An 18895-nucleotide genomic window follows, 5' to 3' on the forward strand; every position below is an offset into this window, starting at 1 on the left:
AGTGCTGCAGGTGCTCTTTTGCTGGCTGATTGCTTCAAATGTCACACCTATCCTTGCCTTAACGTCCGCACTGTTTCAACATCTTGTGTGAGCTAATGCAGTTTAGGCATCACCCATTCTCTCTGTCTCTCTCCCTGGAGGTTACAGATTTCCAGATACCCTTGAGATAAAGTTTTAAGGTCATCATTGGCATTTTTAGGTCACAGAACTGCAGGACCTTGTCTTCTTGCCAGCTAATCAAATGACTAATTAGTTCATATATTGCTGCTGTTATCTTTCTCTCTAGCTTTAGTTCAGCTCTGCAGGATGAAGCCTGCTAGGAGGTGACATCTGAGAATTATTTGATTGGAAACTTAGAGGCAGATATGGTCAAGAGACTCCATATGAGCAATCACTGGTGCCTGTGTTAGTCTCTGTATCCCAATTCATCCACGTGTATTAGTGCATCTGTCAAAGCACAGTACTTAAAAACAGCCTTGCTCTAAGCCTTTCTGTGATTATGGCAGTGAATATTCAAAATACACAGCACTCTTAATTCCATTGTAATTTGAGTAATTTCCACAAGACTGTATTTTTAACAGAGGTAGCTGTATACATATATTTTAATTTATTTTAATCTATGAGCAATCTGGGCACTTTATCCTGCACCCTCTAAAATGCTCACAAGTAGGGACTAGGGCAGTGCAAGCCTTTGTGGGTATCACAGCCACATTAACCCACTTTATTTCACACTTTTCTCAGGTGTTGATGGCATCTGGTTGTGACAGATGCTTTCTGATAAAGTCTTCAGATCAACGTGCCTTTGGAGACATCAGTGCTCTGTGTTGGTACTTGCAGAGTGCTGTATCCAAATACTCTTCTTTAATTGTCTTATTAAGTAGAGAATTAAGCTGTGTGCTTTGACTGTTTTGGTGCCAGTGATTCTTATTGCAGGCTTTGGCACGGCACCACGTTGTGTTTTAAAGAGACAGCATCACTTTAATGATGTGGGAATTGAGTTGGAGGCTAAAAATCCGCTGAGAAAATGGCTGACTGAAAGTACGGTACGTAAAATCTGATTTTATGTTCTTCCCCTCAGACTATTAGGTGGGGGGTTTTGTTCAAATGCCTGCGATGATTTAAGAAATAAAAAGCAGAAATTCTCCCTGCTGCCAGACCACAGGCTCCTCAGCGCCAGACTTGCAGACGAATGTCACATGTTGCTGTATGTTTTGAAAGCATACCATGTGTTATTCTTTAGCTGTCTCAGTCTTCCCCCCCAGCTATATCATCTTCCCCCTAGCCAGTCTCACAGAAAAACTTTTAATGAAAAAAACTTCCCTCTTCCCTCCATCCGGTGCAGACCCCAGGATGTGTTCCCCTGTACCTGTCACTCCATGTGAAGGTCTCTGCCCACAAACTTGCAGAAGTGATTTTAACTCAACTTCATGTAACTCTGCTTCTTATGCTTTAAATCAGGCACTTTTGACACTGATATTGCAGCTTATGTTGTGCGTTAGGATCAAGAGCTCACAAATGACTAAACATATGGTTAAAACTTTTTTTTTCATGAAATATAATATGTTTCAGTTTAACTCGGCTGTGGGTCTAGATAACAAACCTCCACAGTTTGCCATTAGAATAATTGTATTTCCAGAAACAATTTTTTACTCCTTCTTTTCTACTTTCTTGGATTAATGTTTCCTCCAGCTAATGACAGGACTGGACATGCAAACTGGATTAGAGCATAGTGTGAGTAGTAAGAGCTGAACATGCTGGCATCTCACTTTATTGCCTATAAGGTTAAGCAGTTTACTGTGAGGTTGTAAGAAGTAAACTGAAAGCAAAAAGAGGCAAATTAATCCAGATCTCTTGGGTTCCATCAGTGACGAGTGTGGCTCCCAGGGCATTTGCCTCTAAAATGTTGTTTTTCCCATCCCACTCAACCTGCAGCAGTGGAGCTTTCCCACTTATGGCCAACTTGTGTTTGGATGGGAGGTCGGAGTCCAGCCACCCCTCAGATACCTGGGTGTCACTCTGGCGATGTGGCCACGGGATGCCGCTCCTCCTCCTGATCTGCACTGCCAGGATGAACGTGGCAGAAAAGTTGGCAGCAGCAGCCTGGCGCTGTGGCTCTCATGAATGGTAAAGGCTGCTTTGCATTAGAGCTGCTCCCTGGGGCTGTCTCCTTGCAGGAGGTCTGCTCCCAATTTCAGCAGGGGTAGGAAGCAGCCAGCACTTGTGCTCGACATCTCTATTAAGTTCACTGTACCAAGAAAAAAAAAACAGCTATTCAGGAAAGCCACTGCTTGGGTTTCTGCAGAAAAGAGTGTTGAGCTGATCCACTGGCAGAACTTCAGATCACATCTCTGATAAGCAAGAAACTGCTGGGGAGTAATGTTAGGATAAAGGATAGGGCTGGGAGGACCAGGGCAGATGGTGCAAGGGATCATGCATGTATCACACATATGTGTGCTAGCTAGACTGCTACTGAAAATTCATCATACTTCATTCGTATTCATTCTATTTTTACTTTTTTTTTTTTAATTTTGTTTTGTCTTTTTTTTTGTTTTCTTTTTTTTTTGTTTTGGTTTGTTTGTTTGTTTTTTTAAACACTGCCACGAATGGGATTTATGCAAGCACCTGCATCCAGCTGTACCTTGTAATTGTAGGTGGTATTTCAGCCAGCCTATCAGCTCAGGTGCTGGGTGTGCCATCTGATGTCCCAGTTTGCAAGCGGACTGGTCATACTGGGGACTGAATGTCTGCTCACTTATTGTACTCAAAAGCTTACTTTTGAATCCATGTTGAAAGGCTGGATCATGGTCGGTGTCTTGAGCGTGTTGGGCTTGTAATTCCCTTTTCAGTAGAAATGAAAGATTTATTTGTTTTCTATGAAAATGGTAATAGAACGTTTGTGTTTCATATTTAGGTGTAATTATGAGTGTGATGCTTGAATGATGAGGTGTACTGTGTTCAGAAGGAAACCTGGCACCATCCCACATGAGTGCAGGGTTTCCACCAGGCCGTGTCTCTGACAGATCAATTCAACAGCTTCTGCTTTACTGGGACCTCCTTCTTCACCAGTCCCTCATGTTTACTGGGAAACTGCAGTGCTTAATTGGACTCAGCAACTCAGCTGTGGTGTTGTGGTAGAAATATTGCAGGGACACAGCAAGTGCCCGTGCTGGGACCACCAGCCTAAGGCAGAGTGACTTCTGTGTACCGAGTTGGCTGTGTAGCTTATATCTGTGGGGAGGAAAGATGGGTCTTATGCTTCCCCTCTTGAAGTCAGTGAGAACTTCACCAGAGTGCCACAACTTCTCAGATATGGTGGATGGTGGTTTAGCCACTTCATCCACCAGCTCCCTCAGGACCTACAGCTTCGTCCCTTAGAAATACCTGTAAATGTTGCTCTGGTCCCCTCACCAAGGGCACATGGCTGCTCTTTGTAGCCCAGCTTCATGGCAAAGAGCTAGTGAGTGATGACTGCTTTGTGAGACCAGGTGTGACCAGGAGGACACTTCCTGCCTTGTGTTACCAGTTTCCTTTCACGTGACCTGTTTGTACTAACCTGTTAGATCTGGAGCTATGCCTTGGAACCATGCAGAGCTTGTGCTGGACCAGAGTGGTGATTTACCCTGCAGCCTTCCACAACCAGTGATACACTGTGCTTCCCTGTGCTTTGTCTGCTTACAGGTAGGCAGGGGCTTTTCAAGATAATTGCTATAAACTGGAAATGTCCACCATGCTTTGGATTTGCATGGTTGGGACAGATCTTTCCTTTGTAATGCTGCCATGGTGGCACATGAGAAGCTACCTGAACCTGATCCCCTTGATTTATGAAAGAAAGGGCTGCAAGTTTGATTATTTCCCAGAGGTTTCTCAGAAAGCAATGCTTTCCCTGCCCTTTCCTTATCTGAGGGAGCCCTTCCTGTGACCTGCCAAGATCACCTTACTTTCAGGGCATTTGTGGGACATGCATGTATTACAGTTCTTGTTGGTAACAATGCCTGTGTGGATTATCAGAAAAAAAAACTGTTGTATTATTATGTAGGATGTTCATAGAACTTTCACAGTATATTTTTGTAAGGGAGATCTTTGCCTTAAATTCATTGCTCTTTAGCAGAAGAGCCAATGCCCCAGTAGAAGAGGAGGCTGGAATGTGAAATTCACATCACATCAGCTTTCTGCTCTCCTAGACCTATGGACTGGCACAAACCCACATTTAGCTCCCAAACAGCCACTTGGCTCACGAGTGGTTAAGGGACACGAAGGAGTCCCAAGGAGACAGATGCACAGACAACCTGGTGGCAGCTGAGAAAATACTGTGGGGGAAAGAAGGGATGTAACCTGTAGGAAACCAGTCTTCATTAGTTCTGCAACTTGTCTGACTACTTGCACTCTTTTATTAACTTTTTATTACAGCAAAAATGACTAGAATAAAAATAGTGTAGGTGCCAAGGGGATAAACAGTGAATTAAAAGGATTAAGTTTTGAACACTTTACTGCTTTTAGAAAGATGTTATTTGATTTACTAGCTTAAGTTAAATTTACATGACTGAATTACTTCTTAACTTAATAATGACTTTGTGGGGTAGAAAACCCCATCTGTTTAGGTGTTTTAGAAGGACTTAATCCAGAATACATCATAACTCTTCAGGCCATTATAGAAGAGTGGAACAGCTTTGTTTCAAAAGCTAAATGAGTGCTGACTGGGATTTGAGTCTTCTGGAAGTCAGCATGACCTGCACATGGTGTAGGGATTGATAACAGCTCAACATGTAAGATAGCAAAGGAACTACTCCCAGTGTTCAGTTAGCTATGTTGCCAATTGTGATATTTTTGATTGTTTCATTTTTCATAAACTCTTGAGATACAAGATAACTTGTTGGGTTTTTTTTTTAAATATAAGTTTTTGTTTTCTAAAGACTGCTCATGGAAAGCTGGTGACTGACAGTGGCAATTCTGTTTGAGATCACCTGCAATAAACTTCTCTCCTGATACCCGTCGATATAGTCTAGCCAAGCTCTCTTGCCCTTTATAAGGGTTCAGAGTTGCTGGCAGTTTGTGTTGTTTTCCTCTGAATCCACAGTGCTTGTTTGTGGCTCTTTCTTCCCCCCACAGCTCCTCACACAGCACACTTGCATGTTGGACAGAGTCCAAATTTCCTCCCTCCTGGGGATTCCTTTGCTGTTAATTTAAGTGATGGCAAATTCAAACTTCTTGCCAGAGCTTGCTGTGTGTTTTTTGGATGCTTTTTATAGCTGTTCCCTGAGGGGTCAGCTTTTGTCCTTCCCCACCATGCTTTCTGCTGTGGGGAGAGAGGCCTTGAGCTGGAGCTGATTGGTCCCACCTGGCTTTGAATGCATCTCTAACATGGCTTCAGGACCTCACTGTCTTTCACAGTTTTCGAAGACTTTTGCTTTGTTGTTGTTTATACAAAGCTGAGCTTTATAATAATTTAAGTGTGTACGTAATCTTAAAAGCAGAACGAATCATTCATGCCCATAATAGAGTCTTATTAAATGGCTTTCTGCAGCAGTGTGACCTGATGATTTTAGATGCTATATGTAAGTTACAATTAGGGAGGAATATGACTATTTTTAATAGGTATGCAAAATAGTTTTTCTCTTCAAAAGTCATGCGGTGAAGACATGGTGTTAATATGAGACAGAGTGAATGTGTTGAAGAGAAGTGAGTGCCCATCTGCTGTAAGCCTGAACTGTAGATTTATGGGATATCTTCTCAAACTGGGGATGTTCATGGAGATCAGAGCACAGTCTAGAAAAACACTCAGTCTCCTTCCAGGTAGATCAGCAGTAGCCAGGAAAGCTGGAAGTCAGCTCTTCAGTTTAAAGTCATACGTGCCTTTGCTCATTTTCCCTTCAAGAGGTCTGCCCTTGTCACCAGAGGGGACTTCAGCACCTCCCCCAGACACAAGTACTGCTTCCCAGGGTTATTCTCCAGGGCCTTTATCCTGCTGTGAGGTTTGTACTTGCACAACTGGGAACGTGTTTAGTTGTGGTTTTAACCCCTGTCAGCTGTTTTGAGTAGCCCTCCTCTGATTTGTCCAGACAGTTTAGCTGAAGGAGCTGTGCAGCAGGACATGTTCACAGGACAGGGAGGAACAACAGTGGCTTTATGGAGATGCACATGTTTCAGGAATGTCATCTGTTTATGCTTCATTGTGCACTGGGGTCCTGCAGGGCACTGTTTTCTGTGATCATCTGGGCCATTGTAGAAGGCAGAACATTTGGTTTAGCACAGAGGTTTGTAATACCAGTCACTGCATAGGTTTGGTGTCCCATTTTGTGTTGAATTGAAAGTCTCTGGTGAAATCAGAGAATCATAGGAATGGTCTGTGATGGCACCTGGTAAACTAGTGGAAATGGTGAAGGAGTTCTCCATCATGGCATCCTGGATGGAGGAATAAACACTTGAGTCAGGAAGTAATGTGGTCAGCAGACTCAGTGTTGGGCGAAGGTGACTTGTGGAGACCGTGCAAGAAGAAGCACAGCACTTCAAAATGGGATTCAAGTAGGAAGAATACCTAGATTATCAGGGGGGAAAAATCCAGAGGAGTGGACATCTAGGATGCAGCATCTCTTGGGATGCCTAGGTCCTCATGAATTAATAACTGAGGATGAAGATCTCGCAAATTTTCTGCTTTTGGTAACCTAAAAAGACCCCCCAAAAAAGGTTTTGTTGCTTGTCCTGCACTGAAGTAGAAGATGGGACTGAGGACGCAGCACTGGCAACTGCAGAAAGTGTAATGCATTCAGGTCTGCTTCACTCCATTACAATAGAGATTGACAAATTGGAGAGAGTTCAGGAGAAAAAAAGAAGTAACAAGAGAGCTTGAGGGATTGACTTACGAGAGAAGACCGAAAGAGCTGAATATAGATAACTTGGCTAAAGGATGACAAATGGGGTGGTTGAGATATAAATCTACAACTATCTGAAGGGTGTAAACACCAAGGCTATGAAGAATTATTTAGAGTGGTACAATGGGGTGTAACTAGAAGTAATGGGATGAAATTTAGGAGAAGGCAAATTTCAGATGAATAATGGGAGAAGCTTTTTGACAGTGTGATGTATTAAGCCATGGGCTGCTTTTCCAGCAGTAGTCCTGTTGCTCACTGTTTAGGGCACAACCCTGTTTGCTTAAGAAGCCAGAGTTTTCTGGAGTCTTTCTTAAGGACAGTTTCAAATCATGCTTTTTATGTTTTATGTATTTGATGCAGAGGCATGCAAACCACACACCAAAGCTGCTGTGCCTCTCCACACATGCACCATGTCTGGGTGTGACATAGCGGCTGCTGGTGGTGGGCTGGTGGAGGTGAGGGCAGGGGTGTGAGCAACCTCTTGAGCCACAGCTCAGCCCAGATGGCCCCACTGGCACAGCAAGCTTGGCCAGGTCAGCAGTATCTGCGCTTTGATCAGGACCTTCTTTTACCTCCCACACTTCTCCCATCCAGGTGCTGTAGTGGTACCTTTTGGGGGTTAGTTCACTTATGGTCTCCGGAATAGATATCAAAGTTATGCCGCAGCTGTGCACCAAGAAATCTCCCACTTTGCTTCAAAGAAATCAGGACAAACAAGATCCCATTGATACACATGGTGTATGATCTTTTATAAATCTACAATACTGTACCTTAACTTTTTCTTTAGAAAGTCCCATTTCTTCTTCTGCTTTTCACTTCACTTGAAATGCAAACTAAGGTCAGAGGATCACTTTCCTACTGGCAGAACATACTGCATTGTCTGTCATTTTAAAATGTCCTCCACAGTAACTGAGGAAAGGTTCATTTCTCTACTCTTTATGCTTAAGAGTGACTCTTGAATGTATTTTGCTTTTCCTAGAAGGGCTAAATTAGAAAATTAGGTAAACTAGCTGTGTAAATCAAGTTAGAGTTATCTCAACTAAAATGGTAGCGCAGGGCAGATGGCAGATTCATGTAAATAGAGAAACAAATGCAGCTGTAGCACTTAGCACACACTGGCAACTTGGCTATTTTGTTGAAGAGAGGGAGAACAGAAAACTTTAAAGCACTGGCATTCTCGGAGCATAAATGAGATGAGCTGAAAGTGTCTTTTATAATTGTTCTTAAATGTGTTTTGTATTGCTTGTGCTCTCCCTGAAGAGGTTGTGTCCATACGCTTCAGGGAAATTTCTGAATTATATCCTCTCTCTGTCTGTGGGAAGAATGAACTGCTGAAGGGTTTCATTCTCCTCTGCGTGGGGATGAATATTTTTCTTGCTGAAAAATGCAGTTTTGGTCTCCTCAGAACTGGATTAATTTGGCAGATGATTTTCATGGGGAATTTTGTATGTGGGGAAATGTCAAAACAATTGTGTCTTCACTGCATTCCTGTTACTGAGGGCTGTGGTGAGAGTACACTCCTGGAGAGGAGAGCTTTGCTTTGAACCACTTTTCACATCCAGACCAAGAGTGGATGTGTGCTCAGGCCCCATCGTCTCAGGAGAGCAGCATAACCACTAAGCTACCTCAAGTTTGCCACCTTAATCTAAGTGGTTTCCATTCAGCAGAAATAAATCATTTATGTCAGTATGACTTCAGAATTATTTTTAAAAAATTGTTTGGTTTCACTGCTGTGCAGGAGTATCAATTATCTCCCTACCTTATTTCTGAGGCCACTTTAAAAAGGAATTTTAATTATGCAGCTGGGGGTCTCTAATAGCATTTGCAGGAGACATCATTGGAGTTTTTTTTCCTGGAGGTTGATTGATGATACTTTTGCACCTCTATTAGTAGACTTAGGCCCAACCCATTTACAAGGCAGACTTTCCAGGCAGGCACTCCTCAAGAGGACAGTATAAACCTGGTCAGGTTTCTTTTAATTGTTGCTGCAAACTTCTCTGAACCTTGCTAGTGAAGTATCTTTGCAAAGCCAAGCCTGGAGCAGCTGAGGGGAGTGTTTTGGGGGAAAGGCTACCTCAGAATAAACTGCAGCAAAATTTAGGGTCACCATAGCAGTCCAGGCCAGTTTTAACTTCACAGCAAGGCTGGATTATGATCTGGAGCACTTGGAATATTCCCAGCCCTGTTGATGTTAGCTGATAACCTGCAGCTGAAGGACCAGGGAGGTGGGTGGGAGCTGTGAAGTCCCAGCAGGAGCAGCAGAAATTCAGCTCCCAGAAGCCCTGGCTTGCAAGAGTCAGCCTGTGCAGCATGGTAGACTATAAGGCACAGTAAGCATACTATTTTATCAGTTTAAGAAAGGAAAAGGCTGCCCTCCCTCCTTATCTGTTGAGGGCAATGAAAAATCTTGAGCCAGCTTGTGCAGTGAAAGGATTAATTTGCTGTGGAAGTTTGATTAATAAAGCAGTAGTTTATCTCATTACATTTCCCCATAGTAACTGCAAAAGAGTCTCAGATGTGCGTGGCCTTTGCCACTCTCCCCCTACTGTGAAACAGATGTCTTGCTGACTGCCCCTGAAAGGGGCAGATCAGCACCCAAACCCTCCTTCTGGCAGGATATGAGGAGAAGCCAAAACTGAGGGAGGGAGTCAGCCCAAGTGCAAGGGAACATGCCTTTCTTTTTCTTCTACGATATGAGAAAATATAAACGGGTGTGCAGGAAAGCCAGGAAATGGAATCAGATTATTTTGACTTAAAATAAAGCATTAGTTTTCTTAAGCAGTATTGAAAAGTTGGTAAGTTTTTAGCTAATTTTACTGGATAGTTGCACAGTTTCTTTACTGTCTTTTGTTATTTTCCAGAGCATCTATCCTTTATTACTCCATAACAGTGCCCTGCCTTTATCTCTTGCAAGTTCTGCTCCTTGGCCCATCACTGCAGGCCTCCAAGAGTAAATGTTTATAATGTTCATGTAGCTTTCAGTGAAATCTCTTCCAGCTTTCAAAGAAAGCTCTTCAGTTTGGTCTGTGCAGATATAAACTTTCGATAGGAGAAATTCCCTGTGTTCAGCTAATGGCTTCAGAACTCCAAGTGCTGCTGATATGCTATATATAGTTCAGTGTCCTTGTAACTGCATGTAAAAACTATGTGTTACCTCTGATTTTGAGTTTAAACACTCCATAAGAGTGGATTTAGGCCTTCTATACATTCAGCATATACTCACAGTACCTTATTTTTGTTTAGGTATAAATAAGATGTCTCTCCGCAAGATCTGTTGGAAGCCAAGTATGGGGTTTAAAAAAGAAATAAATAAGCAATGGAACAGTAATTCTGTCATAAGGTGCATTGTGTCAACAGAAGTTTATTTTATTTACCTCTTAGAATAGGAAATGCTCTGACTTGTTAGGGTTTGTTGTTTCATTCTGATACGTTGGGTTCTAACATGGTTCTCAGTGACTTTTGTATTTTGTTTTCTCAAGAAAAGCCTTATATCACAGTTTCAGTTCCTTGGCAAAACTTAGTATTTTATTTATTGTTAGCTGCCATAGGTTACAGATGAACTAGCTTGTGCTTAGAGCTACACAGTTCATTCACTTACTTTGCACATTAATTTAGAAAACTGAGGAGATGGTGCCAGCCGTAGGTGATGGAAGTTTTTCCCCTGATGCATTCTCATTTCACAACAAATCTAGCAGTGACTGAAGAGCTAGGGGATGTCTTTTCTTTCCATTGACACCCATACAAATATTTTCCTCTCATATGTCTCAAAGTGCTTTAAAGGAGTGCTTGACTATTGTATACCAGATGCTTATGTTAAGAAGTTGAGTCACAGATGGACAGTCAGGAGTATCAGGACACCTGATAATTGTGTTGGAGAATGGGGGACCTTTTGCTCCCTGTCCTGGGAATTAAACCACTGCTTCATGTTCCCCACCTCTGTCCCACTGCAGAAGTGGCTTAAGGTCTGCCAGAATTTCAGGATCCTATATTCTAATGCAGAACAATTTTTCCAGGATTTATTAGGATGTCCACAAAATCAGCTGTCTTTGCAGTACGTCCACTCTGGATGAATAATTTCTTGTCACTTTTCTCTGACAAGATGGGAAACTGAGCGGCCATAACTCTGAGCTGTGTCCTCCACGTCTCTCCTGAGGGCCAGGAAGAAAGGGCAGTGCTGGGACTGGGTTCCCTTGGTGTGTGCTGTGGGGTGAGGTGCAGCTCCAGCACCTCTGAGCATCAGATGAACAAGTGTTAAGGCAGGTTTAGCAGTGTTCTGGCAGCTCACCGATGAGGTTGAGCAGCCCAGTACTGGGTTGCCTTGGACTGGCCAGCCCCAGCCCAGAGGTGCCTTAACGTGCTCCACACACAGCACAGCTGTGTCTGCAAATGACTTCCAGAGCTAGCAGGCTGGGGACTTACACTAGGCTGAAACTCCCTTAGCAATGTGAAAATAAAGGTGGAATAATTAGCAACCAAACAGTGCTGGACCCCTGAACTGGTCTACCTCTGTTATGGTTTACACCCATAAATTCTGATAGCTGTTCTAGGGCCATGTGTGTATGGGACTGGGGAGAGGAGGAGAGAACTTCTGGTAGTGATCAAACTGGATCTTAAACTCTGGTTTGTGTTGAGCCAGAAGGATTTAATTATATGTATGTAACATGCAATGAAAAGCAACATGGGTCTTTGGCAGACCATATGTCTTAAGCGCTGCTTGGGATGATTGAGAGCTGCAGAACCAAGCTTTAGATTTTGGAGATGTGGTTCAGACACAGAATTGTGCTGGTGTCCCTAAACTTTCCTGGTTTTGAATAACATTTTTTAAGCTGAGGTTTTGCAAGTATGAAGCCTGAAGCCAGCTTAAGGAAAGTTTATGATGTGAAAATTAAGTTTTCTCTAGTAAGCTGCAGTTTGTCAAAACAACTGCACACATTCCTGTTGGGCTAGAGTTTGGCAGGATGCAAAGATTGCATCTCTCCCTTTGAATATCCAAAGAAAACGGAAACCTGGCATTTTAATCTTGCATGGATTTCTACACATCCCTTTCAACAGCTGGGATAAGCTCCTCTGCTTTCTCACACATTTTCCCTTGTGTTATGAATCACTATCTTCTCTTCAGGCAGTTCACATACAGGATTCTTCAGGCTTTGGAAGTTCATATGTTTGTCTAAGGGGAGCAAAAAAAGGTTGTAAAGGGACTAGCCCAAGGATAAGATGGATCTCAAATTTGGTTGTCTGACAGGAAATGAATTGTCATATAATTGGAGCTGGTGCTAACTGACATTTCTGCTTTTGGGGGGAATATTTTGGGAAAATCTACTCGGTTTTCCAACAGAGCTCTTAAGAGGGTCTCTCAGAGAGGAAATTCCATACATTTTTTGCTTTGGGAGAAAAAAAAAGAAAAAAACAAAACAAAACTGGTTTTAGCTGATCACTCTGAAATGAAAGAGAACAGCTGTCTGCTCCAGCTCCCCACTCCCCAGGAAGGAGGGCTTAAAGCACCCCTTAAGCTTCACGTAGAGCTTGGATTCATGGAGCTCTCACAAGCTTTGTGCTCCTGCCAGCAGCCTGGGATGGGCATCCTGGCTCCCAGGTGGAGAAGGCAGTCCATGAGGTTGGGTTTCTGGGAACAGAAGCTGGGGATTTTGGGTGCCTTCCTGGACAGCTGCTGAGGCAAGAAGCAGCATTCTAACCCACCCCATGAGCAGTTTGAGGTAACTGAGGCACAGCCATAGACACAGTGTGAGCAACCCAATGATTTCCATTGGAAATCTCATGTGACAGGAGCTCCTGACCTCTTTTACACAGCTTTTGGTATATATGCAATGTATAGCATATTGCTGATAAAGCTGTATAGTGCCATTAAGATCTGGAATATTGCTGGAGCAGAGCTCATTTGGGGAATCTGCTTTGGAAGGTCACTGTTTGGATAGGAGTTTAATGGTGGTACCCAAGCCGTTGTAAGCAGGTGATCAATAAATGAGAAATGTCTGAGTTATTCCCTTTCTGCTTTGCTATTTTAGAGCTTTCCCTTTTATGAAACTCGCCCCGTGTGAATTTGCTCACAGCTGTAAGAGCGATTTAGTTCCACTCGTTAGGGATGAAGCAAAGGTCCATAATAAAAAAGAAAGGCTAATACATCACGTAATGTATTTTCTTCCTGGGCTTGATGCATATGGAGCACTTTAAAGTATAAGCTGTTTTCAGATATAGTAGAACTATTGTGTGTTTTGGAAAACTTAACTGCGTAAGTAATAGGAGACCTCAGCCATACGCTTCACTATTAAATCTTTTCTGAGAAGTATGGAGAAACGTGTTTGCTCTGCGTGTGTTTGTGTGAGTTATGGGCCGTGCAGATCAGCGAAATGCAAATTAGCAGTCCTCTACTGTCCCGTCATATCTCGACTCGCAATAGCGGAGTTCAGAAGTTCATTGCATGGGGGAGGCAAAAAAAAAAAAAAAAAAAAAAGTTTGCTCTGACTTACTTGTGCTTTTATGAAGACTGTCTGGAGCTAAATAACCCCTGGTGAACTTGTATCCTCCACCCCAGCTGCAGCCTTTCAGCTCCAACAAAGACCACTGACTAAATCCAGGAAATGGAGCGGCGCGTGGGTGAGTGGCTGACTCCACATTCACACCCTGCCTGTGTTCCAGGGGAGCCGCTCTGCCCAGCCCTGCGAGCAAAACCCTCTGCATGTGCGCCTGGAAAAAATAATTCCTCACCATCCACGGAAAGCTGCACTTTCCATTGAGCTTTTCCAGCAGTGCAGCTTTGTAGAAACCACAATAAAAACATGGGGCTGCAGGATTTTTATTCTTTACATTCCTCACTGCACAAAAAGCAGCACCAAATGTTTTTCTGGAAGCAGGATTTCCAGCCAGGGAGCAATGATTTAGGAGAGCGAGAATATCAGTTTCCAAGAATGTTTAGTTTGGAAAACTTTGAGATTTACTTGAGACATCACCAATCTATCTCCTCCGCTTTGATTACTCCTTTTCCACATACATTTATTTAGCCACTGGCTGTTGTTCTTTTACCCTCAAAAAATCTCTTTTGGTGCCCCTAAACATCATCTGCTTTGTTATGCTAAGGCGGGAGATAGAGCGGCATGCAGAGAGAGAGATAAAAGCAGTGTTGTTTTATGGATCCTACGCAGTGTACTTTGCAGGAACTTTAAAAATAATTTGCACAGTGCTCCTCAGTGGGATGAATGTTCTCTAAGATCATTTACAAAACACGAACAAAAGAATATTAACAAAGACGAGTAAGCACAGATTTCCTAATTTCACAGGTGAAGAAACAAAGCTATGTAAAACTTATTTGTTGATACAGGGCCTGGTCAGGGTTAAAAGGGTGAGGCTCAGCCTGCAGGGCCATCATGTCCATATATCATGGTAGTTGGAGTGAGATGGGAGTTTAAAGTTAGGAAAGAGGTGGTTGTTTAGCAGTTTAGTCATTAGATTTTGCTGCTTGTGTAACATGACATGTTGGAGATGCCTTTAGGTGACGTGGATTTCTGTCACTGGGGTGTAAAAACAACCCAGAACCTCAACTGCCCCTGCCATATGCTGTAATATTTTCTATTAGGGAACTTTATATTAAAAAAATATATTTTAAATTTTGCAGTTCTCAAAGACCAGAAGTTTCCTTGGGAACTTCATCACTGCAGCCTGAAATGAAGCAAGTGGGCTGTTGTGCCAAGGGGGAGAAGGTCCCCAAAGCAAGCAGCTATGGAGGAATGCCTGACTGGCCCTGGCACTATCCATTTGCACTTTTTATTAAAACCAGTGATTAGTGGTTTAAAAATAGTTACTAAAAAGCTTGTGAGAAGAGGTTAATGCAGAGTAGTTAGAGCTTTGCATATCTCCTTCTGACTGTGCTATTCTCCAGCTGCTGCCTGGTGGCTTCTCTTGGGAGGCGGATGATTTTCAGACTCACTGTACTTGGGGCAATGCTCTTGGTCAGTGGGAGATTCACAGGAATGCTGTCAGGATGAGACTTGGAGCCCACATGCCCTGACTGGAAACCATCGTGAGTCCCCCCCAGTGCAAATTCCTGCCTTTGAGAGACTGAAAAATTGTCCAAGGTGCCTTGTGGGGCCACATTCATGGATTCTTCTGGCCCCTCCACATGCACCAGGATGCCCCAGTTTCTGCTACTGGTGAGAGAATGTATTTAGATTTTTTCCTCTACAAGTTATTTATTGGTCGAAGGCAACTTAAAATGATCCAGCTGTTAACATTGTGTTTCCGTCTTTACCCTTCTGGCACTTGTGTGGTCATACATTATATACATTCAGATGCTGAAAATGGATTTTTTAAAAATTCGTCCCAGAATCATGTTTTTTGGCTGGATCAGTTCCCTGAACTGATTGACGCTGTGATTACATTAATGTGAGCACAGGAGAATGGGAGGGAAGATGGAGGCAGGCAGGACAATGGGATCACAGCATCCCAGGCTCGGATGGTGTAGGCTGTCTCCTTGGTTGCTGCAACAGGCTGTAACTGTGGTGGCTGGTGAGGCATACATTTGAAGATAATTTGTGCAGGAGAATGCAGCAAAAAAAATTGCATTGGTTGACCTCCCAAGCCAGTGGAGGTAATCCTGTAGCTCAGCTACTACACAGCCTAAATAATACTGTTTCTTAGATTTATTTTTTTTTTTCAATCAGTTGGTTATACAGTGGTTTCCCTCTACATCATCCATGCTTAGTCATGCTTCATTGTGATCCTACTTATCAGTAACTGGGATTATTCTGTAGCTGGAGCTGAATCTCTGATTGAGCAGCTCCAGGACGAGGGCTGGTCCCCAGAGGCTGGTCTGAGCAGATGTACACCAAGAGTTTTGCAGTCTGCAAATGTCAGGCTGATGTTTTTTCCTTTTCTCACTGGACTTTTCTATGTCCTCATAACTGTAGGTACAGCTGCATTTTCTTCAATCGCCTACAGCATCAAGACAAAAATTACTTTGGCTTTCAGTGCTTCTGGCTGCGTTGCTTTTCTCCCTACTGTTTGCAGGAACATCCTGGGACACAGACTGACTGTCCTGGCCTAGCCTGTCTACAGGCTGCTCTCGGCAGGCTTCTAGCTGCGCTTCAGTTGTGTCTCCCAATGGGCTTGACAGTAAACTGGAATCATCTGTCTTGCAAATGGCCTTGTCTTTAATTAGAAAATCTTTAATGTCTGCAGAGTCACATGTGGGTGCCAGAGTTCACAGCTCTGAAATGTAAGTTCTGTTGACTTTCTCGTTTTAGGTGTAAAGTTTAAAAAAATTCTCTCTTGAGCCTCAGGATAGCAGTATCCATTGAACCCTGCTGGCTGATTTTCATGAGTTAATTCTGGCCAAAAACCCACCCCCTCTATTTCATATTTTTCCACCAATGAAGCACTAAAAAAGGTCTTCAATTAATTTTCTCATCTTCATCCCCAATGGTCAGCAGACTGTTTATTTTCACTGTCTCTGTACAAGTGCTAATGCATTTTTTCATTTTGTGTTGTGTTTTTCTGGTTTTATCCTGTAGTTAGGTATCCTGAGCCTGTTTGCTTTGTGTCAAGCATTAGCTTGTTTCCTGTTAATGCCATGCTCTTCCTGGCTGTAGCTTCTGCAGTCTGGCTGCTGCTGCCAGCTTCTGTGCATATCTTGTGCTAGGCTGCACTGAGAGAGCAGTATGTGACTCCGAACTGCAGCCTCTCTCTGAGGAGAGGTTCTGTGGGAATGCTGTGACTGGAGCCAGAGCAGAAACCATGTAGGCTTCTTGGAGTACCCTCCCAGTCTCTCTCATCCATGTTCATCCTGTGTTATGGGAACCTACCTTCCTCCAGGCTTTGACGGAGCCGTGTCAAAGGGCAGGACCTTGGGTGAGTTCTTTACCAATAAAGCCCTTGAACTTTTTTCCAGTTTTGTAGGAACTAGAAAAGCATAACCATGACTTAGCTTATGGGGTTGTGGAGGAGAGACATAGCCCAAGCCTAGATGGCCCACAGGTCTCCCATTTCCTTTTCATTCCTATAAATTGTTGCTATATAATAGCACGAGGAAAGGATACAGCTTCTTTCCAGAGGCTAATATTCCAAACTTGGGAAGCATTTTGTGGAGAAAGCTTGTTGAGTTGTGCAGAGAAAACTATCAATGAAATAGAACAGCTTCATGTGAAACAACACTTAGTGCTTTGTCTGTGAAGGAATCAGTCTTTTATGAAAGACTTTGTGTTCCGTGATTTATTTATTTATTTTTCCATTGAATGAGCAAGATTGTTTAAAAAGGGTGGTGGGGAATGTCACTGGGGAAAAGACCCCTCCTCTACGCACTCATCGATTCTTATAACATTAAAAAAATTAATTTAAATTGCCACTTTCCTCAAAATGAAGTGTAAAGCTTCCATAGTTCTGTTGTTTAATTTCCCAACTGGATATGAAATTAAGGAAATTGTAATTGTTTGACCTCTCGCATCAGGGAGTCTAGGTATTTTTTCGTCTGTTTCACCGGAGTACATCTATATGAGAATAATGGCTTCCCTAGAGACTCCATTTCTTGTAAAATACAATCTAATGAATTAAAATACAATCTAATGAATTAAAATATATCTTCTTGGTGCTTTTTTCATGCTGTGACCTGCCTTGGTTTGAGTGCGGGGTGGCTCCTGTTGAATTGTCTGAAGGCTCTCTGTACTTTCTCCCACTGAATTGTTCTTCCTGAAGTTTGCCCATTGATTACATCCTCTGGCTTGGGTCGGTTGTCTTTCTTACATGGTTCACTAATTTTTCCTCAGTAAGCATTGCTAATGTATCTTCCACAAACTTGCAGCTTTTTGAGCTTTGATACAGGAACCTTTCCAAAATCAGCAAAAACAACTAAAGAAGCGGGATTTTTTTTCCTCCTCCTTTCTTTGTGTCCTTTGTTACTGAAGAGGACTGCAGATATTTAGTACCATTTAAAGCCAGACAAAAAAACCCCCTCTCCACTGGTGATTGCTCCAAAACACCAGTTGATTATTGTTGGCAGGGATATCACACTGGAAAGGACTAGCTGTTCTGTGTGGTTTTGAGGCCAGAATACTGCTGGGATTGTCCCTGCTGGCTGGGTGGAGCTCACTGGGTACCTGCCTGAGAGCCACAGCGTCCCCATGCAGCAGATGGACCTCCCTTGGAGGGAGGGAATAAGTTGATACCAATGAACAAAGCTCTTCTCCCCCAAAAGGTAAAAAAATACACTGCATGCCACTGAGAAAGCAGCAAATATTGGTCTTGAGATCTCTGTGCTCTGTATGTCTGATCAGATGGATGCAAGATTTTTCAGGAGATCTAATATACTGTCTTTTAGAAAATATGTGGGTATGTCAGAGTATGAAGTAAGGGAAAATTAAATTCAAAATTAAAAAAATGCATTCATTTTGAGGGGTCTTACAGAGAAACTTTTGTCCCAAAATCAGCACTGAGAGAGGTGGGAATGGAGGTTGAGCTGACTTGCCACCAGAATAAGTGTATTTTGCTCTTGAAGAGAAAAGGTGAGCAAACATCAATTTCACTGATATATTTAGCTCTCAGTGATTGCAAGGATGAGTTCAACTGGATCCATAATCCCTTGCTTAGCTCTTATTTCCCAAACAGGCCACACAAGTGGCCTTATGCACACCCATAGCAGCTGGTAAAACAGCTCCACTTGCGCAATGGAAGAAGTTGGCAGGAGAGGACTGTCAGGAAGGTTTTGCCAGGATTTCATGGCAGAGAGGTGACTTTGTCAATACCACGCAAAAGTTGGTCCAGGTCTGATCAGAAGTCAGGACCTACTGTGTCTCGCTTCAGGTATTAGAAGCTCTGGTTTATGTAGCATGTGTATCTGAGCTCTTAGTATGTAAAAATCCTTGCATTTATTTCCCTTTCTCCAATCCCGTTGCTTTGGAAGGAGGGGAACTTCTCAGCGTGCCCCAAAGAAGAAAGTGAGAAAAAGGCTGGCTGTGGTTCCGGGCAAACCCCTCCATCCCAGGCTGGCAGAGGAGGCTCCCAGGAGCGGGGTGATGGCTGGGGTGCTC

The 18895-nt window shown here is 43.1% G+C and overlaps 1 protein-coding gene across 9 annotated transcripts in view; it reads left to right on the top strand.

The window, feature by feature from the left end:
• GLI2 (GLI family zinc finger 2) overlaps positions 1 to 18895 on the top strand; it is a 383459-nt gene that overhangs the window by 204222 nt on the left and 160342 nt on the right. Inside the window, exon 1 of one of the 9 annotated variants that reach the window (XM_086897662.1) lies at positions 934 to 1043. The exons of the other annotated variants lie outside the window; for them this stretch is intronic. The gene's annotated coding sequence lies outside the window, so the exon portion shown is untranslated. Of the gene's footprint in view, positions 1 to 933; positions 1044 to 18895 lie in introns of those variants that run through there. 9 annotated transcript variants of the gene reach the window in all.

The sequence above is a fragment of the Cyanistes caeruleus genome, chromosome 7 (genome assembly GCF_971803275.1).
Source record: "Cyanistes caeruleus chromosome 7, bCyaCae1.hap1.1, whole genome shotgun sequence".
Taxonomy (NCBI): domain Eukaryota; kingdom Metazoa; phylum Chordata; class Aves; order Passeriformes; family Paridae; genus Cyanistes; species Cyanistes caeruleus.